We start from the raw sequence: 14,266 nt of genomic DNA on the forward strand, positions 1-14,266 counted from the left end.
CCGCGGAAATTAGAGCCACACCTCCATTTGTTGTTGTACTACGTCTGCTACACACCTGATCAATGGTTCTGCAACAAGGGGGAGGGGCCACAAGGGGCGAGAAGAAAGCCACGCCCCCGCTCTACTTCCAGTACTAAACGGCTTCCAGAAGGGGGAGGTAACAGAAAGTAGAACCACGCCCCCAGATCTCCTGCACCAATTGGTTGCCACAGGAGGAGGGAGGGACCCAGAACATCTTCCCACCCAAGCCAATTCGGACATTTCACTTACATGTAAACAAACATATTTAACCACTTAAGCCCCGGGAACCATTTGGCTGGCCAAAGACCGGGCCGCTTTTTGCGATTCGGCACTGCGTCGCTTTAACTGACAATTGCGCGGTCGTGCGACGTGGCTCCCAAACAAAACATTTACATCCTTTTCCCACAAATAGAGCTTTCTTTTGGTGGTATTTGATCTCTGCATTCTTTTTTGCGCGATAAACAAAAAGAGCGACAATTTTGAAAAATTTATTCTTCTACATATTTTAGGTAAATCGCAATAAGCGTATATTGATTGTTTGCGCAAAAGTTAAAGGGGGACAGAATTATGGCATTTTTATAAAAAAAAAATTTTTTTTACTAGTAATGGCAGCGATCTGCGATTTTTATTGTGACTGCGACATTATGGCGGACACATTTGACACTTTGGGACCACTGTCATTTTTACAGCGATCAGTGCTTTAAAAGTGCACCGATTACTGTGTAAATGACCAGCAGTGAAGGGGGTTAAACCACTAGGTGGCACTGAAGGGGTTAGGTGTGCCCTAGGGAGTGTTTTTAACTGTAGGAGGGGGGGGATGGGCTGTGTGTGACACGACACCGATGGCCGCTCCCGATTTACAGGGAGCTGTGATCAGTGTCCTGTCACCAGGAAGACTGGGGAAATGTGACATCGAGTCCGCGGAACCCGCGGTCAGAGTCACAGAGCACGCCCACAATGCCACTTCTCAAAGGGGACACACACACGTCCTTTTGCCTGGCCGTGTCATGCTGCAGACGTATATCTGCGTGCGGCGGTCGGCAAGCAGTCAAGGATTTAGGCTGCATTCACACCCGAGCGTAGCATTTTTTTTACCGCGATTTGCGGCGACAAAACGCAGCTTTTTTTTACCGCGATTTTGTACAGGTCTAGGGTCACCAATTTAAAACGCCAAAATACGCTCAATTCGAGTGACAAATAAGGGTCCAGAACTTGTTTGGGCTTTAGGCGTTCGAGGGTCAGGCGTTTTGGAGTGGAGATGTGAACCATCTCCATAGAGAATAATGTATTTTTTCCCCCCTCTATCGTTTTGGGGCGTCGCGCTTCAGGCGACAAAACGCTCAGGTGTGAACGCAGCCCAAGCCTGACACTTGTCTACAAGTTAAAAAAATAAAAATAATAAATTTTGCTAGACAATTACTACATACATAATGGGCTAGATTCAGGTAGGGCGACGTAAAATTGTGCGGGCATAGCCTATGTTATTTACGCTACGCCGCCGCAATTTAGAGAGGCAAGTGCAGTATTCACAAAGCACTTCCTCCGTAAATTGCGGCGGCGTAAATCTGCCGGCGTAAGCGCGCCAAATTCAAAATGGTCAAGAGGTGGGCGTGTTTTTTTATGTAAATAAAACATGACCCCACGTAAATGACATTTCACACGAACGGCGCATGCGCCGTCCCGTGACCGTAACCCAGTGCGCATGCTCCTAATCACGTCGCAAATAGTCAATGCTTGCGACGTGAACGTAATTTACGCAAAGCCCTATTCGTGAACGACAGATGCAAAATTCGACGCTGGCCCGGCGTCCATACTCAACATTGGCTATGCCTCATAGAAGCAGGAGTAATGTTACGCCTGAAAAAGCCTTATGCAAACGACGTAAAAAAATCCGCCGGGCGCACGTACGTTTCTGAATCCGCGTATCCAGCTCATTTGCATATTATACGCTGAAATCTACGGAAGCGCCACCTAGCGGCCAGCGTAAATATGCAACCAAGATACGACGGCGTAAGAGATTTACGCCAGTCGTATCTTAGGCTAATTTCGGCGTATCTTGCTTTCTGAATACAGAAAGAAGATACGCCGGCGCAGCTTTGAATTTACGTGGCGTATCAATAGATGCGGCGACGTAAATTCTTGCTGAATCTAGCCCAATATATATTTGTATTTTTTTAGCAGCAACCCTAGAGAATAAAATGGCCATTGTGGCAATACTCTGTCACACCGTATTTGCACGGAGGTCTTACGAAACGCAATTTAATAAAAAAAAAAAAAAAAAACACAGGTTTGAATTAAAACCGCAGGTTAACCCAATTTTTTTTTTTTATAATGTAAAAGATAATGTTATGCCAAGTAAAGTAATACCAAACATGTCACGCTTTAAAATAGCGACCGCTTGTGGAATGACGACAATCTTCGGTACTAAAAATCTCCATAGGCGAAGAGTTAAACATTTCTATGGGTTACCAGTTTAGAGTTAGAGGTGATCTAGTGCTAGAATTATTGCTCCAACGATCCCTCACATGTGTGATTTGATCATCGTTTACATACGCAAGTGTTCTCGGGTTTTTCAATTTTGTTCTTCTTAAAGCCCCAAGATGCCGCCCAAACGCCCTGCACCTTCTAAGGCTTTTGGCAAAGAACCCAAGCGCCAAAAGAAGTTGAAAAATTAGGCATTTATAGACTTTTGACCACATCCGGTTTTTCACAATCCGCGTTTGATCTACGGACGAAACTCCTGTGAATTGGGGGGGGGGGGGGGGGGTCAACTGTATGTATTATTTACTATAAACAACCACCATAATAAAACTACTACAAATTTCCATATACATATTAACCACTTAAACCCCGGACCAATATGCTGCTAAATGCCCAGAGGCGTTTTTACAATTCGGCACTGCGTCGCTTTAACAGACAGTTGCGCGGCCGTGCGGCGTGGCTCCCAAACAAAACTTGCGGAAGGGGTTAAGTGTGCCTATGTGTGTGGTGTCAGTGTAGTGTTAGGTGCGACTTACTGTGCGAGTCTTCTCTCATCTCGGCGGTTTGAAAATACCGCCGAGATGAGAGCTGCATCACTTCCTCTGCCTATGTTTACATTTTACAGGCAGAGGAAGTGACACGGAGGAGGCTCGCGGGATTGGCTGGGAGCGATCACGAGGGGGCAGACAGAAACGAACAGCCGCCCCCTCGAGTCTGATCGCTCCCGCAGGTAAGCCGCCCGCCGCGGAGGGGGTCCCGATCGGACCCCCGACCCGCTAGAAGGCAAGGACGTATATATACGCCCTTCTGCCTGTACGTGCCATTCTGTGGACATAAATAGTCGTGCGGCGGGCGTTAAGCGGTTAAATACATATGATTAACCCACTTGCCCCCCTCTTCATGACCAGGCCATTTTTTTGCGATACGGTACGGCATTACTTTGACAATTGCGGGGTCGTGCGATGCTGTACATGAATAAAATGTCCTCCCCCACAAATAGAGCTTTTTGGTGGCATTTGATCACCTCTGGTTTTTCTGTGCTATAAAACAAATTTCACCAATGTAGAGCCGGTTCACACTGCGGCGGCACGACATCGGGGGCGACTCGGCAAGGCGCCCTAAAGACATTTTCAGAGGCGACTTGCAAAATGACTTCTGTATAGAAGTCAATGCAGGTCGCCCCCGAAGTCGTACAAGAACCTTTTTCTAAGGCTGCATTCACACCTAGGCGTAGGCGATTTGCGGTGTTTACCGTGACAAATTGCGGCATTTTATACAGCGATTTTCGCTGGAAGGGTGATTACACATTGTGTAATATGGCCGAACGCCGAAGACGCCTGAAAAAAAAGGGTCAGGGACTTGTTTTTAGCTTCAGGCGTTTCAGCGTGGAGATGTGAACCATCTCCATAGCCGACAATGTTAAATCACCCCTCCAGCGTATTGCAGGCTGCAATAGCGGCGGGCGTGAAAACGCCTAGGTGTGAATGGAGCCTAAGTCGGAGCGACTTGCGTCGCTCCTATTAGAATGGTTCTGGTGAATAGAATGGGACGCGACTTGTCAGGCGGCTGAGTCGTCTGATGAGTCGCCCCAGTGTGAAGCGGCTCTTAGGCTGCATTTACACCTGAGCGTTTTGTCGCCTGAAGCGCAACGCTCAAAAACGCTAGAGGAAAAAAAAAAAAATACATTATTCCCCATGGAGCTGGTCCACATCTCCACTCCAAAACGCCTGAAGCTCAAACAAGTTCTGGACCCTTTTTTGTCGGACGTTGAGCGTTTCCATTTCCCATAGAAAGTAATGGAAACGCTCGATTCAAGCGACTAGCGCGACAACGGGCGTTTTGTCACTTTAATAATAGAACATTTCACCCAGGCAGAAGATAAAATAAATCTACCAACAAGTGATGAAAAGATGATAATTTTTCCTATTGGCTAAAACAAAAAACGCAGAAGTACAAAAACGTCGGACGCTGTATGCAAACAAGCATGAATACGCGCGAAAAATCACTGAAAAAAACGACCTACGCTCAGGTGTGAATGCAGCCTTAGGTCAATATGTATTCTGCTACATATTTTAGGTAAATAAATCTCCATAAGCATATATTGATCGTTTTGCGCAAAAGTTAGTGTCTACAAACATTTGTTTATTTTACTAGTAATGGTGGCGATCAGCGATTTTTAGCAGGACTGCAACATTACGGCGAAAACACACACACACACACACACACACACAGTGATCAGGGCTAAAAAAATGTCACTGTACTGGCAAGAAAGGGGTCAATTCCAGGCTGATCAAAGGGTTAAATGTGTTCCTAGGAGTGCTTTTACTAGGGGAAGGCACAGATCCTGTTTCTGCCAAGCAGGAGCACGGACCACTACCTCCCCTTCTCACAGAATGGCAATCTGACTTGTCATAGACAAACAGTGGTCTGCCTCTCTGGAATTATCAGCAGGTCCTGGCGAACGCTGCCAATTGGCCAGAACGGGAGCCAATCACAGCAGGAGTGGGACACAGGCAGTGCACGTGAGCGCCCCAAACCTGAAAATGCAGGATCAATTACAGATACATGTAACAAAACCTGGTGAATGCCCAGGGAAAAATGCAGCGAATTGAGAAGCGGGGGGGGTGGGGGCCCCCCCTTTACAAAAAAAATAAAAGTATATAAAAAAATAGGGGGGTAGCCCTCTGGGCCCTTTAATAAAAAAGATCTAAATATATATTTTTTTATTAAAAAGGGGGTTGCCATCTGGGAATAATAAAAAAAAAAAAAAAAAGGGGGTTTGCCATCCAGGGCCCTGGGATTATCTTTTTTTTTATTAATAAATATACATACATACATACATACATACATACATACATACATACATACATACATACATACAGCTTTTTTTCAGGGGGAACTTGGGGGAACTCAGTTCCACCACCTCTGGCTCAGACCCTTTGGTGCCTGTTCACCACAATCATTTGTAAACACAGAAGTCTGGTTTCTGTGTTTACAAGTGACAGCTCTGCACTCTGTGTGTAACCCCCTGAACTCTGCACTCTGTATGTAATGCAATTCTGGTATTTAATGCCCCTTTGAGACCCTTCTACTGTTTGTGAAATCTGAACGGGGTCGTGGTTGAGTTCCTGCACCTATTTTCTGAGAAAAAAAAGCTCTGTGTGTATGTGTGTATGTGTGTATGTGTGTGTGTGTGTGTGTATGTGTGTATATATATATATATATATATATAAAAAAGGGGGGTTGCCATCCGGGCAACCTGGGGACCTCCGGGCCCCCTTACAGGTGTACTGCCTGTACCCCCCTGATGGCGGCCCAGCCTGCAGAACAACCAATTAACCTGTCTTAACAGTATGCGTTAAAAACAGGGGTTTTGTCCGCACGCATTTGCAAACGCATGCGTGAGCCACAGAGTGGCGCCAAGGCACCCTGTAATCTGTGGTCCTAACTACTATTACGAATACTTTAAATAGAAAAACAAAACACCTAAACAGCCCGACAACCAGGCTACACATTACCAACCTCAGCACAAGGCCAACAGTATAGCTCAAAGGCCAATAGAGAAAAAAATAATTTAAAAAAATTCTCCAGGGTCTTTGCTTGCAGAAAATATGTTTGGGGACTTTAATCAGGCTTAAAATGATTTACATGTGCAAAAAGGGGTTCTCAAACTACGGCCCTCCAGTTGTTCAGGAACTACAATTCCCATCATGCCTATAAATATCAGAGTTTTACAATGCCTCATGGGACTTGTAGTTCCGCAAATGCTGGAGGGCTGTAGTTTGAAGATCCCTGGGTTAACCACTTCCAGACCACCGCATGTATATGTATGTCGGCAGAATGGCACATTGGCGTACGTGCACGTCCCTGCCTAGACGTGGGTCCGATCGGGACCCCCTCCCCCCGCGCTACATGCGGCGGTCGGAAACCCGCGGGGAGTGATCCGGGACGAGGGCTACTCGTTTCTAGCCGCCCGCTCCCCGGAGCTGAAGAACGGGGAGAGCCGTATGTCAACACGGCTTCCCCGTTCTTCACTGTGGCGGCTGCATCGATCGAGTGATCCCTTTTATAGGGAGACTCGATCGATGACGTCAGACCTACAGCCACACCCCCCTACAGTTGTAAACACACACTAGGTGAACCCTAACTCCTACAGCGCCCCCTGTGGTTAACTCCCAAACTGCAACTGTCATTTTCACAACAAACAATGCAATTTAAATGCATTTTTTGCTGTGAAAATGACAATGGTCCCAAAATTGTCCGAAGTGTCCGCCATAATGTCGCAGTCACGAAAAAAAAATCTGATCGCCGCCATAAGTAGTAAAATATAACTAAAAATAAAACTATCCCCTATTTTGTAAACGCTATAAATTTTGCGCAAACCAATCGATAAACGCTTATTGCGATTTTTTTTTAACAAAAATAGGAAGAATACGTATCGGCCTAAACTGAGGAAATGTGTGTGTGTAATATATATATATATATATATATATATATATATATATATATATATATATATATATATATAATATTTATTATAGCAAAAAGTAAAATATTGAATTTTTCTCAAAATTGTCGCTCTATTTTTGTTTGTAGCGCAAAAAATAAAAACCGCAGAGGTGATCAAATACCACCAAAAGAAAGCTCTATTTGTGGAAAAAAAAAAAAAAAAAAACCCAATTTTGTTTGGGAGCCACGCCGCACGACCGCGCAATTGTCTGTTAAAGCGACGCAGTGCCGAATTGTAAAAACCCCTTAGGTTGTTCAGCAGCATATTGGTCCGGTCCTTAAGTGGTTAAAAGGAACGCAATGAATGGATGATTTTTGGCCACCAAATTGGATGTTTTTTGGACATTCAGGTCCCTTTCAAGGGAATCTTCCTTTTCATCCAATCCAGAAAAAAAAAAAAAAAAAATTAACACACCCAGATGGTAAATAATTAAAAAAATTACAATAAAATCATTAAATATCCGCTCAGAGTATATGTCTGGCTTTACAATACCAGCCTGCTATACACACACACACTGAGATCATCACGCACATTGCTGGGTCCTCACAGCAGACACGCAGTCGCTGCCAAAAACGGATTTGGCTCACCAAGCGATCACAGACGGCAAATTAAAAAATGATCGGAAACGCTTAGTAATAATCTACAGTGTAAACCCAGCAGCCGTTTACAATGTGCTAATCTCCGCTGTGGACACAAGTTCTTAAACCCCCCACCCCCCCCCCTCAGCTCCCATTTAGGTCAGGATTCAGATGACGTCTGGCCCAGCTTTTCTGGTGCCAGCTATGTACAAAGAATACTCAATCAAAAATATTTTGTCAGTCCTTGGCACTCTAATGACATTTTTTCACCGACTAGTGTGTGTGCGCCACAAGGCTGCAGGTCTGGGGCAGTTGTAGTGCTCCCCCTGCTGGTCAACTGGAGTTGTCCAGCCCCAATTTTTTGCATTGCATTGAAATGCATAAGATTATTTCTTGTAGTATCCCGACATCTAGTAGTGGTTTTGGGCCACTGCAACTTATTTACTAATGCGATTTTGCCATCTGTCCTCCCCTCCTGTTTAGTACCATTTAGTATAGTCAGTTAGACCCTCTCCACTGCTTCCATGTTCTGTCAGTGTTCCTTATTAGAGAACGGGCTTAGGAATATCATTGTCTTTTTAGGCCCCATGCACACGAGACGCTGCTAAACTCGAGTTCAGAGGCATTTGGGCATTTTTTTCAACTGCCCCTGAACACATTTAATGTTATCCTATGTGTCCATGCACACAGTCACGTTTTTTGGCGTTTTAAAGCAGTTGGGTTTATATCCGTTTTTTCAGACGCAAAATTTTGGGTTCAGAAGAGTTTTATTTTTGCATTTAAACTTTGGGAGGGTCTACAAGGTCTTTAAAATAAGCGCTGACAGCCACAAACGCGGTAAAACGCAGCTAATCGCAGCAAAACGCTGCGCAATTCGCAGCAAAAATGGGCGTTTTAAACGCCGTTTTTTGCCTTTAAAAACGTGAGTTTAGAGGCGTTTGTAATTGCTTCTCGTGTGCATGGGGCCTTATAAAAAAAAAAAAAAAAAAAAATCTCCAACAAAACACTACAATATTAGGGTGAAGAAATATGACAAAAAAAAAAAAAAAAAATACCCTCCCGGAACCATTACACCTATATAATTAGAAGTCAATTCTAATATGGAGAGGGATGGCCAATACTGAAGCATGTCTTTTAACCACTTGCCGCCCGCCAATGACATATTGACGGCAGCAAAGTGGTTGTAGAATCCTGACTGGACGTCATATGACGTCCTCAGGATTCTGACCTGCTGCGCGCCCCCCGGACCACGCCACATGGACCACCAGGGAAGGGCAGATAAAAAAAAAAAAAAAGATGCCAATCAGTGCCCACAAATGGGCACTGACTGGCAACATAGCTAAATCAGTGCCGCCCCAGTGTCCATCAGTGCCACCCCACATTGTCCATCAGTGCCACCCCACATTGTCCATCAGTGCCCAGTGCCCACCTATCAGTGCCCATCTGTGCCACCCATAAGTGCCGCCCATGAGTGCCCATCTGTGCCGCCTATGTGTGCCCATCACACATAGCCGCCTATGTGTGCCCATCAGTACTACCTCATCGATGTCCATCAGTGCCATCTCATCGGTGCCCATCAGTGCCGCCATATCAGTGCCCGTAATTGAAAGAGAAAACGTACTTATTTGCAAAAAAATTAACAGAAAAAAATAAAAACATTTTTTTTCAAAATTTTCAGTCTTTTTTTAGTTGTTGGTTAAAAAAAAATATAAAAAAAAAAAAATTCGCAGAGGTGATCAAATACCACCAAAAGAAAGCTCTATTTGTGGGGGAAAAAGGACGCCAATTTTGTTTGGGTACAGTTTAGCATGACCGCGCAATTGCCATTCAAAGTGCGACAGTGCTGAAAGCTGAAAATTGGCTTGGGCGGGAAGGTGTATACGTGCCCTGTATGGAAGTGGTTAATAAAACAAAATGTTTTAAACAACTCTCACATGCCAACTTTAGTACCAAGAGGAGTTCTACAGGGTGGGCCATTTATATGGATACACCAAAAACAAAAGTTGGATTCAAAATGGCCGCCATGGTCACCACCCATCTTGAAAAGTTTCCCCCCTTACATATACTAATGTGCCACAAACAGGAAGTTAATATCACCAACCATTCCCATTTTATTAAGGTGTATACATATAAATGGCCCACCCTGTAGTATCCATGCCCTTAACATCTACCATTGAATCTAAGAGGGTGGATTGGCACCCACAACCAGATCTATTCTGAATATTTGGTAGAAATACCAAATTTCTCATGAGTTTTCGGATTGGATACTCCAGCTTTATAATACCATTACCGGGATGACTGTAGCCAACACATGGACAATATCAACAAATTTATGTCTCACTTGGAAGTTGTATAGGGAGTCATTGAAAATGCAAACACTTATAAGGGAGACAACTGTAGGGCTTAACTTGGTCCAACTGTCCACAAATATTAGGAACAATGGTCTGCCTTAAACTTGACCGAGTTCCTTAAGGGCCCATGGGTGCAAGCCATCTGTTCCTGTTGACTTATGTTAAGTTTTTCAAGACCATGTCTAATTCGGTCTTCTGTTAGCCATGAGGGTGCTTCTTGTAACCCACTATGAAAATGAACATTACCATCTTGGTTACTGTTACTTGGTTACCCCCTTTCCCTAGTGAAGACTGAGGAGAATATATGCAAAAAAAAAAAAAAAAAAAAAAAAAAAAAAAAACTCTTGTAACCAGATTCTCTTCGTCATCCTTTATGGGGCCTTCTGCTCTGGCCTCCCTTTCCATTTATATACTGGTACTTAAAAAAATCCCAAGAAATTCTTTAACTTTCCTCTATGTGCCTTTTGTATTCCATCTTAGCCGCCCTGATTGCACCCTTACATTTCTTATTCCATTCTTTGTAAAGTTGGAATGCTGACAATGACCCCCCCCCCCCCTCATTAGCCCTTTATTTTTAAAGGCCTTTTCTTTTATATTCATTTTTACCTTAAAGTTCAGCCACCAAGGATTTGTATTTGCATTTCCCCTTGGAAGGCACTGGCCAATACCTTTATTTCGTATACTCTTAAAGCGCTGTTATTTTTGCTCTGTGTTCTTGGCAACTAGGATATTATCCCATTTAGTATCTAGCAAAGAGCGCAGTTCAGGGAAGTTGGCTCTTTTTAAATTCATTGCCTTTATATCACCCTTGTGTTTCCCGATTTCTGCAGTTTATACTGAAACCAATTGACCTGCGGTCGCCGTCTCCCAAGTTGCAACGTATTTTCACATCCGCAATCAGGTCTTTGTTAGTAATCAGTAGGTCTAGTAACGCATTGTTTGTGCATTCACCATCTGACCCATGAAATAGTCAGATATTTAGGAAATGACAAACCTTAGACAAATATGTGGTTCCTTCCGACAAGTGTACATCTGGGTAATTAAAATTCCCCTCTTAGCATCTTTGCCACCATTCCAAACTGATAGGAGGGTCTGCATCCCCCTCCTTCTGGATAGGGGGCCTATAGCATACTTCAAGTATTACATCCCGCTTAGTTTCCTCCCCTTAAAGCTCTACCCATAAGGATTCCACCTCCTCCCTTGCTCCATTAATGATGCCATCCCTCATTCACTTGTGCATCGTTCTTCATGTACAGGCATAACCCTCCCCTTCTCTTACCCTCCCCATCTCTGCCATATAGGAAATACCCTTGAATGGTTGCCAGCCAATCATGAGCGCTGATAAACCAAGTCTCTAAAATTGCCACAAAATCTCAAACATCAACAGCTCTAGTTCTCTCATCTGGTCAGCCAGCCAGACTTCTAGCATTTGTGTACAAGCCTCAGTTTTGTCCGGTTGCATACCATCTCCTTGCTGGTTGTTATGAGGTTGCAATTTGGATTTGTCAAAAAAAAATACTTACCTTGGGCTTAGGTACTGTGGTCACCCTACTGCTAATGCCCCCCCAATACTACCTTCTAAACCTTGTTCAACACTGGCCATCTCTAAGGCCTCATACACACGATTGGTTAACCAGGTTAACCAGAGGACAACGGTCTGAAGAACCGTTGTCCTAGGTTAACCTATGAAGCCGACTGATGGTCCGTCGTGCGTACACACCATCAGTTTAAAAAAAAAAAAAAAAAAAAAAAAAAACACAATCGTGTCAGAACGCGGTGACGTAAAACACAACGACGTGCTGAAAAAAAACGAAGTTCAATGCTTCCAAGCATGCGTCGACTTGATTCTGAGCATGCGTGGATTTTTAACCGATGGCAATCCAATCGGTTAAATTTTAAAGCACGTTGCCATTTTTTTGTTTTTAACCCAAAGGTTAAATAACCTATGGGGCCTACACACGATCTGTTTGGACCGATGAAAAAGGTCCTTCAGACCGTTGTCCTTCTGGTTAACCTATCGTGTGTACGAGGCCTAACAAGTCGTTGGTGAATACTGCACATTTCAATTCCTGCTGGTCCATTTGTAAACCAGTAATGGATGGTTATGTGTAAGAAATATTGCTAAAAGTTCCATTACTAAAAAACAGGCAGGGAGGGGAGGGGGATGGACATCCCTGACGGGTGCAATTATGAATGGGAAAACTTGAATTCAGGGATGCATCAACCTGTATTTTACCACTAGGTCTAGGCTATAGTGCCAAGATTTTATGCAAAATAAATCAGACCAGCCCTATTTGCACTAAAGGTTTGCTCAAGAAAATTCCAGCCAACATGCTCAAAAGCCTTCCGTGTCAACTGAGAAGGCAAGCCAGAATTTGTGCAGTTAGGGCATGACCCGTAAGCAATAGCGTTTTGAGTATTAAATCACATGCTTCTCACCCGGAAAAAAAATCCAACCTGGTCCATATGTACCATGTTCGGAAGAAGGGGTTGAAGATATGTGGAAATAAGCTTGGCATAACATTATTTACATCTACCCCGATTGGGGATAGAGGGCGATAGCTGGAGCATAGCATTGGGTCCTTGTCTAGTTTCGGAAGGAAGGTGATATGAGCCTCCAGTGTGAGTGAGTATTTATCTCTACTACCAATGTATTCCCCAAAGTATAAATGGGTTTAAATGCTCCTTATATGTGAGCCAAATCCATCCGGTCCTGGACTTGTATGGATGATGTATTGGTCATCTCCTCCAGTAATTCCTTATACAAAGAGGGGGCATCCAGGGAGTCCCTCGTGTCCCCCCCATCTAGTGTTGGGGGGGGTCACGGTTTCTTGTACATAATCCAGTAAGTGTGGGAACTCCCACCCAAGATCCAATACCCCACCAAAAAAAAAAAAGCCAGAGGCCGTTAGAAAACTACAGCTGTTCAGAATGAAGCAATCAAGGCCTTTATAAGTAGCCAGAGGATTACCACTTGGTTGCTGCATCACTCCTAAGGCTGTGTGAGTAGGAGAGCAGTGCCAGAAAGTCTGATGAGGTGAGGAGACCATTGACTTTGTCCTGTGTTATCAATGTCAAAAGACTACTGTTTGTGCTGTATGACCAGCATTGTCTGCCCAGCGCTAGGCTGAGCCAGACTCCTTAGATAGGTTCCTGTGTGGAAGGTTCCTGTGTGGAAGGTAGACACCCAGAATGGCTAGGATTTATTTTATATTTGATTTTGTTTATGCTGTTTGGATGCTTGCAATTATTTTCCAGCAAGATGAAAAAATAAACCAACATTTTTTTTTCCAACTGTCTTCGACTGCCAGTCTGTATAAAATCAGTGTGTGGTAAACCCAAGCAAGGGGTCACACACCCCGCTACCGAGCTAACCCCTCACTATACACACACACCAAAAGTTTGGACACACCTTCTCAAAGAGTTTTCTTTATTTTCTTGACTATGAAAATTGTAGATTCACACTGAAGGCATCAAAACTATGAAGTAACACAAAAAGTTAATTCAAATTGAAGGCATACTGAACCAGCATGGCTACCACAGCATCTTGCAGCGGCATGCTATTCCATCCAGTTTGCGTTTAGTTGGACCATCATTTATTTTTCAACAGGACAATGACCCCAAACACACCTCCAGGCTGTGTAAGGGCTATTTGACCAAGAAGGAGAGTGATGGGGTGCTGCGCCTGGTGACTACCTCTTGAAGCTCGTCAAGAGAATGCTGCCTGACATCCACTGGTTGTTGTTGTGTTGTGTTGCGTTTGACACCCTGGGCAGGCGCAAGGCCTGTGGGCTGAATCTGGCCCTCCAGGCCTCTTCATGTGGTCCTCGCACCTCTCCTGCAGCCCTCCTCTGGCCCTACTCCAGATCCTGCTTTCAAGCAATGCATCCAGCTTCTTCCCAGCAACAGCATATGGAGCCTGATTGGGTGCAGATCTACTGAAGTATACATGATTTGGAAACATTCCCAACAACTCCCATACTCCGAGAAAAGTCAGTTTGGAAAGACTTTAAACATCCCTGGGCCCCATAAGACCGGTGCAATTTCGGTCTACCCATCTGGTAAGGAGACTATATTCTCTGTCCTTTTTTTGGTGGAGGATCTTTATTTTCATCTATAACACTCACCAGCACACCATCAAATTTCTTCTCATTCAATCAGTTGGATGTGGATCACGTTTATGGACTTTTATATTATAATTTTTATTCCTGTATGTCATGTTTTTTTTCAATATTATTTAAATAATATATTGGTTTTCATTGTTTAACACACCATTATTTCTCAACCGTTTAATGGTTGTCCTGATTTATTGAGCGCCGTACTTC

At 44.0% G+C, this 14,266-nt stretch overlaps 1 protein-coding gene across 1 annotated transcript in view; it reads right to left on the minus strand.

Moving 5' to 3' along the window:
* The window catches only part of PFKFB1 (6-phosphofructo-2-kinase/fructose-2,6-biphosphatase 1), an 87,529-nt gene that overhangs the window by 59,700 nt on the left and 13,563 nt on the right, over positions 1 to 14,266 (minus strand). The gene's annotated exons all lie outside the window — the stretch shown is intronic.

This window comes from Rana temporaria, chromosome 9 (assembly GCF_905171775.1).
Source record: "Rana temporaria chromosome 9, aRanTem1.1, whole genome shotgun sequence".
In the NCBI taxonomy this organism is placed as follows: Eukaryota; Metazoa; Chordata; class Amphibia; order Anura; family Ranidae; genus Rana; species Rana temporaria.